The following is an 11,088-nucleotide window of genomic DNA, read 5'->3' on the forward strand; positions in this document are numbered from 1 at the left end:
GCATCCTTTCATGTGTTTGTTGACAATCTGTATATCTTCTTTGGAGAACAGAATATTTAGGTCTTCTGCCCATTTTTGGATCGAGTTGTTTGTTTTTTTGATATTGAGCTGCATGAGCTGCTTGTATATTTTGGAGATTAAACCTTTGTCAGTTTCTTCATTTGCAGATATTTTCTCCCATTCTGAGGGTTGTCTTTTGGTCTTGTTTATGGTTTCCTTTGCTGTTCAAAAGCTTTGAAATTTCACTAGGTCCCATTTGTTTATTTTTCTTTTTATTTCCGTTTCTCTAAGAGGTGGGTCAAAAAAGATTTTGCTGTGATTTATGTCATAGAGTGTTCTGCCTATGTTTTCCTCTAAGAGTTTGATAGTTTCTGGCCTTACATTTAGGTGATTAATCCATTTTGATCTTATTTTTGTGTATGGTGTTAGGTAGTGTTCTAATCTCTTACTTTTACATGTATCTGTCCAGTTTTCCCAGCACCACTCATTGAAGAGGCTTTCCTTTCTCCAATATACATTCCTGCCTCCTTTATCAAAGATAAGGTCGCCATATGTGTGTGATTTTATCTCTGATCTTTCTATACTGTTCCATTGATCTATATTTCTGTCTTTGTGCCAGTACCATACTGTCTTGATTACTGTAGCTTTGTAGTATAGTCTGAAGTCAGGGAGCCTGATACCTTCAGCTCCGTTTTTCATTCTCAAGATTGCTTTGGCTATTCGGGTCTTTTGTGTTTCCATACAAATTGTGAAATTTTTTGCTCTAGTTCTGTGAAAAATGCCAGTGGTAGTTTGATAGAGATTGCTTTGAATCTATAGATTGCTTTGGGTACTAGAGTCATTTTCACAATATTGAATCTTCCAATCCAAATGCATGGTATATCTCTTCATCTATTTATATCATCTTTAATTTCTTTCATCAGTGTCTTATAATTTTCTGCATAGATGTCTTTTGTCTCGTTAGGTAGGTTTATTCTTAGATATTTTTTTCTTTTTGTTGCAATGGTAAATGGGAGTGTTTTCTTGATTTCACTTTCAGATTTTTCATCATTAGTGTATAGGAATGCCAGAGATTTCTGTGCATTAATTTTGTATCCTGCTAAATTACCAAATTCATTGATTAGCTCTAGTAGTTTCTGGTAGCATCTTTAGGATTCTCTATGTATAGTGTCATGTCATCTGCAAACAGTGACAACTTTACTTCTTTTCCAATTTGGATTCCTTTTATTTCCTTTTCTTCTCTGATTGCTGTGGCTAAAACTTCCAAAACTATGTTGAATAAGAGTGGAGAGAGTGGGCAACCCTGTCTTCTTCCTCATCTTAGCAGAAATGCTTTCAGTTTTTCACCTTTGAGGACGATGTTGGCTGTGGGTTTGTCATATATGGCCTTTATTCTGTTGAGGAAAGTTCACTCTATGCCTACTTTCTGCAGGGTTTTTATCATAAATTGGTGTTGAATTTTTTCAAAAGCTTTCTCTGCATCTATTGAGATGACCATATGGTTTTTCTCCTTCAGTTTTTTAATATGGTGTATCACATTGTTTGATTGGCGTATATTGAAGAATGCTTGAATTCCTGGAATAAACCCCATTTGATCATGGTGTATGATCCTTTTAATGTGCTGTTGGAATCTGTTTGCTAGTATTTTGTTGAGGATTTTTGCATCTATGTTCATCAGTGACATTGGCCTGTTTTCTTACTTTGTGACATCCCTGTCTGGTTTTGGAATCAGGGTGATGGTGGCCTCGTAGAATAAGTTTGGGAGTGTTCCTCCCCCTGCTATATTTTGGAAGACTTTGAGAAAGATAGATGTTAGCTCTTCTCTAAATGTTTGATAGACTTCACCTGTGAAGCCATCTGGTCCTGGGCTTTTCTTTGTTGGAAGATTTTTAATCACAGTTTCAATTTCAGTGCTTGTGTTTGGTGTTCATATTTTCTACTTCTTCCTGATTCAGTATTGGCAGGTTGTTCATTTCTAAAAAATTGTCCATTTCTTCCAGGTTTTCCATTTTACTGGTATAGAGTTGCTTGTAGTAATCTCTCATGATCTTTTTTATTTCTGCAGTGTCAGTTGTTACTTCTCCTTTTTCATTTCTAATTCTATTGATTTGAGTCTTCTCCCTTTTTTTCTTGATGAGTCTTGCTAATGGTTTATCAATTTTGTTTATCTTCTCAAAGAACCAGCTTTTAGTTTTATTGATCTTTGCTATTGTTTCCTTCATTTTTTTTTTTCATTTATTTCTGATCTGATATTTATGATTCCTTTCCTTCTGCTAACTTTGGGGTTTTGTTGTTCTTCTTTCTCTAATTGCTTGAGGTGCAAGGTTAGATTCTTTATTCGAGATGTTTCATATTTCTTAAGGTAGGATTGTATTGCTATAAACTTCACTCTTAGAACTGCTTTTTCTGCATCCCATAGGTTTTGGGTCTTCGTATCTCCATTGTCATTTTTTTCTAGGTAATTTTTAATTTCCTCCTTAATTTCTTCAGTGGTCACTTCGTTATTAAGTAGTGTATAGTTTAGCCTCCATGTGTTTGTATTTTTTAGAGATCTTTTCCTGTAATTGATATCTAGTCTCATAGCATTGTGGTCAGAAAAGATACTTCATACAATTTCAATTTTCTTAAATTTACCAAGGCTTGATTTGTGACCCAAAATATAATCTATCCTGGAGAATGTTCCATGAGCACTTGAGAAAAATGTGTATTCTGTTGTTTTTGGATGGAATGTTCTATAAATATCAATTAAGTCCATCTTGTTTAATGTATCATTTAAAGCTTGTGTTTCCTTATTTATTTTCATTTTGGATGATCTGCCCATTCGTGAAAGTGGGGTGCTAAAGTCCCCTACTATGAATGTGTTACTGTCAATTTCCCCTTTTATGGCTGTTATTATTTGCCTTATGTATTGAGGTGCTCCTATGTTTGGTGCATAAATATTTACAATTGTGTCCTCTTCTTGGATCAATCCCTTGATCATTATGTAGTGTCCTTCTTTGTCTCTTCTAATAGCCTGTATTTTAAAGTCTATTTTGTCTGATATGAGAATTACTACTCCAGCTTTCTTTTGGTTTCCATTTGCATGGAATATCTTTTTCCATCCCCTCACTTTCAGTCTGTATGTGTCTCTAGGTCTGAAGTGGGTCTCTTGTAGACAGCAGATATACCTGTTTTGTTTTTGTATCCATTCAGCCAATCTGTGTCTTTTGGTGGGAGCATTTAATCCATTTACATTTAAGATAATTATCAATATGTATGTTCCTATTCCCATTTTCTTAATTGTTTTGGATTTGTTATTGTAGGTCTTTTCCTTCTCTTGTGTTTCTTGCCTAGAGAAGATCCTTTAGCACTTGTAAAGCTGGTTTTGTCATGCTGAACTCTCTCACGTTTTGCTTGTCTGTAAAAGTTTTAATTACTCCATCAAATCTGAATGAGATCCTTGTTGTTTAGAGTAATCTTGGTTGCAGGTTCTTCCCTTCATCACTTTAAATATTTCCTGCCACTCCCTTCTGGCTTGCAGTGTTTCTGCTGAAAGATCAGCTGTTAACCTTATGGGGATTCCCTTGTGTGTTATTTGTTGTTTTTCCCTTGCTGCTTTTAATATGTTTTCTTTGTATTTAGTTTTTGACAGTTTGATTAATATGAGTCTTGGTGTGTTTCTCCTTGGGTTTATCCTGTATGGGACTCTCTGTGCTTCCTGGACTTGACTAACTATTTCCTTTCCTATATTAGGGAAATTTTCAACTATAATCACTTCAAAGGATTTCTCAGTCTCTTTCTTTTTTTCTTCTTCTTCTTTAACCACTATAATTCGAATGTTGGTGTGTTTAATGTTGTCCCAGAGTTCTCTGAGACTGTCCTCAGTTCTTTTCATTCTTTTTTTCTTTTTTCTGCTCTGCAGCAATTTCCACTTTTTTATCTTCCAGGTCACTTATCCGTTCTTCTGCATCAGTTATTCTGCTATTGATCCCATGTAGAGTATTTTTAATTTCATTTTTTGTGTCGTTCATCATTGCTTGTTTCATCTTTAGTTCTTCTAGGTCCTTGTGAAATGTTTCTTGCATTTTCTCTATTCTATTTCCAAGATTTTGGATCATCTTTACTATCATTATTCTGAATTCTTTTCCAGGTAGACTGCCTATTTCCTCTTCATTTGTTAGGTCTTATGGGGTTTTATCTTGCTCTTTCATCTGCTGTGTGTTTTTCTGTCTTCTCATTTTGCTTACCTTACTGTGTTTGGGGTCTCCCTTTTTCAGGCTGCAGGTTCGTATTTCCCATTGTTTTTAGTGTCTGTCCCCAATGGCTAAGGTTGGTTCAGTGGGTTGTGTAGGCTTCCTGGTGGAGGGGACTAGTACCTGTGTTCTGGTGGATGAGGTTGTATCTTGTATTTCTGGTGGGCAGGTCCATGTCTGGAGGTGTGTTGTGGGGTGTCTGTGGACTTATTATGATTTTATACAGCCTCTCTGCTAATGTGTATGGTAGTGTTCCTGTCTTGCTAGTTGTTTGCCATATGGTGTCCAGCACTGGAGCTTTCTGGTCATTGAGTGAAGCTGGGTGTTGGTGTTGAGATGGAGATCTCTGGGAGATTTTCACCATTTGATATTACGTGGAGCTGGGAGGACTCTTGTGGACCAGTGTACTGAAGTTGGCTCTGCTATGTCACAGACACAGCACTGACTCCTGGCTGCAGCACCAGGAGCCTTTCCTCCACAGGGCTCAGAATAAAAGGGAGAAAAATTGGAAAGAAAGAAAGAGGATAAAATAAAATAAAATAGGATAAAATAAAATAAATTTGTTAAAATAAAAAATAATTATTAAGAAAAAATTTTTTTTTAAGTTAAAAAAAAAAAAAGGACAGATAGAACCCTAGGACAAATGGTGAAAGCAAAGCTATACAGACAAAATCTGACACAGAAGCATAGACATACACACTCACAAAAAGAGGAAAAGTGGAAAAAATCATAAATCTTGTTCTCAAATTCCGCCTCCTCAATTTGGGATGATTTGGTGTCTATTCACATATTCTACAGATGCAGGTACGTCAAGTTGATTGTGGATTTTTAATATGCTGCTCCTGAGGCTGCTGGGAGAGATTTCCCTTTCTCTTCTTTGTTCACACAGTTCCCGGGGCTCAGCTTGGGATTTGTTCCCGCCTCTGCGTGTAGGTTGGCCGAGGGTGTCTGTTCTTCGCTCAAATAGGACGGAGTTAAAGGAGCTGCTGATTCGGGGGCTCTGGCTCACACAGGCTGGGGGGAGGGAGGGGAACAGAGTGCAGGGCGAGCCTGCGGCGGCAGAGGCTGGCATGACATTGCACCAGCCTGAGGCACGCCATGCGTTCTCCCAGGGAAGTTGTCCCTGGTTCCCAGGACTCTGGCATTGCCGGGCTGCACAGGTTCCCAGGAGAGGCGGTGTGGATAGTGACCTGTGCTCACACACAGGCTTCTTGGTGGCAGCAGCAACAGTCTTAACATCTCATGCCCATCCCTGTGGTCCGCACTGTTAGCCATGGCTCGCCCCTGTCTCTGGAGCTCCTTTAAGCAGCGCTCTTAATCCCCTCTCCTCTCGCACCAGGAAACAAAGAGGAAAGAAAAAGTCTATTGCCTCTTCAGTAGGTCCAGACTTTTCCCCGGAATCCCTCCTGGCTAGCTGTGGTGCACTAACCCCCTGCAGGCTGTGTTCATACCGCCAACCCCAGTCCTCTCCCTGTACTCCAACTGAAGCCAGAGCCTCAGCTCCCAGCCCTGCCCACCCCGGCGCTTGAGCAGACAAGCCTCTCGGGCTGGTGAGTGCTGGTCGGCACCGATCCTCTGTGCGGGAATCTCTCCACTTTGCCTTCTGCACCCCTGTTGTTGTGCTCTCCTCCGTGGCTCCGAAGCTTCCCCCTCTGTCACCCGCAGTCTGTGCCCGCGAAGGGGCTTCCCAGTGTGTGGAAACCTTTCCTCCTTCACAGCTCCCTCCCACTGGTGCAGGTCCTGTCCCTACTCTTTTGTCTCTGTTTTTTTTCTTTTTTCTTTTACCCTACCCAGGTACGTGAGGAGTTTCTTGCCTTTTGGGAGGTCTGAGGTCTTCTGCCAGTGTGCAGTAGATGTTCTGTAGGAGTTGTTCCATGTGTAGATGTACTTCTGATATATCTGTGGGGAGGAAGATTATCTCTGCATCTTACCCTTCCACCATCTTCCCCCTCTCTCCCTTCCATGTACCCTTGAGAAGAAAATGTATTCTGATATTTTTGGATGGAATGTTCTAGAAATATCAATGAAATCTCTCTGGTCCATTGTGTCATTTAAACCTTCTTTTTCCTTATTTATTTTAATTGTGGATGATCTGTCCATTGGTGAAAGTGAGGTGTTAAAGTCCCCCACTATTATTGTGTTACTATTTCCTCTTTTATAGCTGTTAGCAGTTGCCTTATGTATTGAGGTGCTCCTATGTTGGGTGCATATATATTTATAATTATATTTCTTCTTGGAGTGATCCCTTGATCATTATGTAGTGTCCTTTCTTGTCTCTTGTAACATTCTTTATTTTAAAGTTTATTTTATCTGATATGAGTATAGCTACTCCAGCTTTCTTTCGATTTCCATTTGCAGGGAATATCATTTTCCATCCCCTCACTTTCAGCCTGTATGTGTCTCCAGGTCTGAAGTGGGTCTCTTGTAGACAGCATTTATATGGGTCTTGTTTTTGTATCCATTCAGCAAGCCTGCTTCTTTTGGTTGGAGCATTTAATCCCTTCATGTTTAAGGTAATTATCAATATGTATATTCCTGTGACCATTTTCTAATTGTTTTGAGTTTGCTTTTGTAGGTTCTTTTCTTCTCTTGTGTTTCCCACTTAGGGAAGTTCCTTTACCATTTATTGTAGAGCTGGTTTGGTGGTGCTGAATTTTCTTAGCTTTTGATTTTCTGTAAAGCTTTTGATATCTCCATGGAATCTGAATGAGATCCTTGCTGGGTAGAGTAATCTTGGTTGTTGGTTCTTCCCTTTCATTACTTTAAGTATATCATGCCACTCCTTTCTGGGTTGTAGAGTTTCTGCTGAGAAGTCTGTTGTTAACAATATGGGAGTTCCTTGTATGTTATTTGTCATTTTTTCCCTTGCTGCTTTCAATAATTTTTCTGTCTTTAATTTTTGCCAATTTGATTACAATGTGTCTCTGTGTGTTTCTCCTTGGTTTTATCCTGTATGAGACTCTCTGCCCTTCCTGGACTTGGGTGGCTATTTCCTTTCCCATGTTAGGGAAGTTTTCGACTATAATCTCTTCAAATATTTTCTCTGGTCCTTTCTCTCTCTCTTCTCCTTCTGGGACCCCTATAATGCAAATGTTGTTGTGTTTAATGTTGTCCCAGAGGTCTCTTAGGCTGTCTTCATTTCTTTTCATTCTTTTTTGTTTATTCTGTTCCACAACAGTGAATTCCATTATTCTGTCTTCCAGGTCACTTTTCCATTCTTCTGCCTCAGTTATTGTGCTATTGATTCTTTCTAGTGTAGTTTTCATTTCAGATATTTTATTGTTCATCTCTGTTAGTTTGTTCTTTAATTCTTCTAGGTCTTTGTTAAACATTTCTTTCATATTCTCGATCTTTGCCTCCATTCTTTTTCTGAAGTCCTGGATCATCTTCCCTATCATTATTCTGAATTATTTTTCTGGAAGGTTGCCTATCTCCACTTCATGTAGTTGTTTTTCTGGTGTTTAATCTTGTTCCTTCATCTGGTAAATAGCCCTCTGCCTTTTCATCTTGTCTATCTTTCTGTGAATGTGGTTTTCGTTCCACAGGCTGCAGTATTGTAGTTCTTCTTGCTTCTGCAGTCTTCCCTCTGGTGGATGAGGCTATCTAAGAGGCTTGATGGGTGGGACTGGTAGTGGGTAGAGATGACTGTTGCTCTGGTGGGCTGAGCTCAATAAAAGTTTAATCCACTTGACTGTTGATGGGTGGGACTGGGTTCCCTCCCTGTTGGTTGTTTGTCCTGAGGCAACCCAACACTGGAGCCTACCTGGGCTCTTTTCTGGGGCTAATGGCAGACTCTGGGAGGGCTCACACCAAGGAATACTTCCTAGAACTTCTAGTTCCAGTGTCCTTGTCCCCACCGTGAGCCACAGCCATCCCTCGCCTCTGCAAAAGACCCTCCAACACTAGCAGTTAGGTCTGGTTCACTCTCCCCTGGTGTCACTGCTCCTTCCCCTGGGTCCCAATGTGCACACTACTTTGTGTGTGCCCTCCTAGAGTGGAGTCTCTGTTTCCCCCAGTCCTGTTGAAGTCCTGCAATCAATTGCCACTAGTCTTCAAAGTCTGATTCTCTATGAATTCCTCCTCCCATTGCTGCACCCCCAGGTTGGGAAGCTTGACGTGGGGCTCAGAACCTTTACTCCAGGGGGTGGGTTTCTGTGGTATAAGTGTTCTCAAGTCTGTGAGTCACCCACTCACCAGATATTGGATTTGATTTTACTGTGATTGCACAGCTCCTACTGTCTCATTGTGGCTTCTCCTTTGTCTTTGGATGTGGGGTATCTTTTTTGTTGACTTCCAGTGTCTTCCTCCTGATGATTGTCCATCAACTAGTTGTGATTCTTGTGTTCTCACAAGAGGGAGTGAGAGCACATCCTTCTACTCTGCCATCTTGGTTCCTCTCCTCTGAAAGGATCGTAACATTTCTTTATATACATTTTTTTCTATAGCTTCAAGAGAAATTAAAAATAAACATGAAAAATCATGTCATCACTATATTTGAAAAAATTATCTATTATTGTGAATGAATTGTTGATGTACATAAGACTATTTGAAGAGTGCAAGTCCTAGTATAAGAGTTAGTACTAGATTAGAATTCTTGCTCCAACACTTCTTTAGACTTTGTATGAATCACTCAACTCTAGGTCTTAATATTCTCACTTATCTAATTGGGTTAATAAGAACGTATTCATAAGGTTGTTGTGAGAATTAATGCAAAATATCTAACAGTTTATAGCTAGGCTGCCCATATGTCCCAGTTTTCTCAGGAAAATCTGGATTATAACCTAAATGTTAAATTACTCTCAAAATGTCATTTGGACAATAAATTATAATATCAATATATGTTAGTTTCTCGAATGTTAGTAATCTTTTAAAAATAACTGGTGCACTTCTGTGAGCAATTTACTTTGTGCTTGGTTGTAAAAGAATTCATTTTCATCTTTGGATGTTTCTTTCTCTGGATGCAAACCTTAATTATGAAAACAGAAAAGACAAAGATCTTGACACAAAGATTCATAAATTTGAAAAATTCAGACCAAAGAGTGGTTTTGTTTTTATCATTGCTTTTACATTATGTTATTTTGGAGAACAAGAAATTAAAGAAATGTTGGAAACAATTTTAGCTCTGTAGTAAGGCAAAACGTGAAACAACTATGGAATGAAAGCTTCAGGATAGATAGGATCTTAATTAAAACCAGAATTCTGGAGTTAGCTTTGTTGCCATCGTACCCTGGATTCAAATTTGAACAACACATAGGGTCGAACAGTTCATGGTCGATGTATCAGTAGCATCTGATTAACTTTTTTGAGTTAGTCAAGAAAGACTGCCTGCTGTAATATATTGTTTTCAAAATTTTGTAGGTGCTTCTGAATTTATATTCATGAAAATGGAGTTTCAATGGCTACTCATGAGCTGTGTTGCTGCAAATATCAGAAAAACTTTGCATTTGAAAAATCTTACCAGATCGTTCCTTATTCTTGAGACATCATCCATTTCTTATAAAAAAATATATGAGTTTGAGGTCTGATGTTCTTTGAAAATATCTGTCTATTGCCCTTACACTTAAATAGGAATTTAACTAAGTTTTAACTTTTTGGTCACATTATGTTTCCGGAAAATCTTGCTGATATTTGCTTCAGTTGTCCTGTTGTGGAGGATGTTACCATGGAGATGTCAGAAGTAAGCCTAGTTTATCCTTCTTGCTGTTGACTTAAAGATTTGCCTACCTGCCTTTCAGATTCTTTATCATCAAATGAATTAATTGCCCAGGCCATGTGTCAATATTTCTTGAGCTACATTTTTTTTCTTGAAATTTTAATCAAAAGATTTGTTCTTCTCTAATTGAGGTACATCATATTGAATTACACATTTGACTGCTTTGTTTCATTTGTTCTTTTGGGGGGATATGTTAAATATTCATATTTTGGATCATTTTTGATCTTCAGCATCTATATATTTCTTTCTAAATTTAATAAACTTCCTGTTCTTTATTAAAATTTGCTCAGTTTTCTACTGTCATGTATGTAACAATTTTTCGTTAAATCTGTACCTATTTTCTTTTTATATTCTTCTAACATGACCTTATTTTCTCTGACCTTAATTTCTCCTCCTTGCTTTGTCTCTATGTGCCCAATTATTCTTTTTCTTGAGTTACCATTTCTTTCTAGAAATTTTTCATTCTACACTTTTGTAATATAGGGGATACCTCTTTGTTAATACATTTAATTTTCTTTAGTAATATTTGTTTATATTTTTTGTTTCTTCTCTATAATCTTTCCAATATGTGTGTGTGCTTGTGTGTGCATGTGTGCATGCAAAAGTGTGTGTTTGTTCCTGTCTTATTTCATGGTTATTTAGTTTTTTTTTTTATATCTTGCTAACACATTTTAAATATTTCTGTGTGGTTACATTGCTTTTCATTCATTTGTTTGTTTATTTTAAATAAAGGTAAATCTTCTTGAGTCTTTTTATGTTTATAGGAATACACGAAGAAGGAGTTGGGGAGTGAGTGAAAATAATAGGAATTTTAAATAGTTGCTAGATTGAATTTTATGAAAATTTACTATGGAAAATTTCTTATCAACAATCTGTCTTAGGAGGATAACTCTGTTCTAGAGTATATGACCTTACTATAACACATGAATCAGGCTCCCCAACTTCAAACTATACTACAAAGTTACAGTAATAAAGACAGTATGGTACTGGCACAAAAACAGAAATATAGATCAATGGTACAGGATTGGAAGCCCAGAGATAAACCCATGCACATATGGTCACATAATTTATGACAAAGGAAGCAAGAACATACAATGGAGAAAAGACAGCCTCTTCAATAAATGGTGCTGGGGGAAATGGACA

The sequence above is a fragment of the Lagenorhynchus albirostris genome, chromosome 18 (assembly GCF_949774975.1).
Source record: "Lagenorhynchus albirostris chromosome 18, mLagAlb1.1, whole genome shotgun sequence".
In the NCBI taxonomy this organism is placed as follows: Eukaryota; Metazoa; Chordata; class Mammalia; order Artiodactyla; family Delphinidae; genus Lagenorhynchus; species Lagenorhynchus albirostris.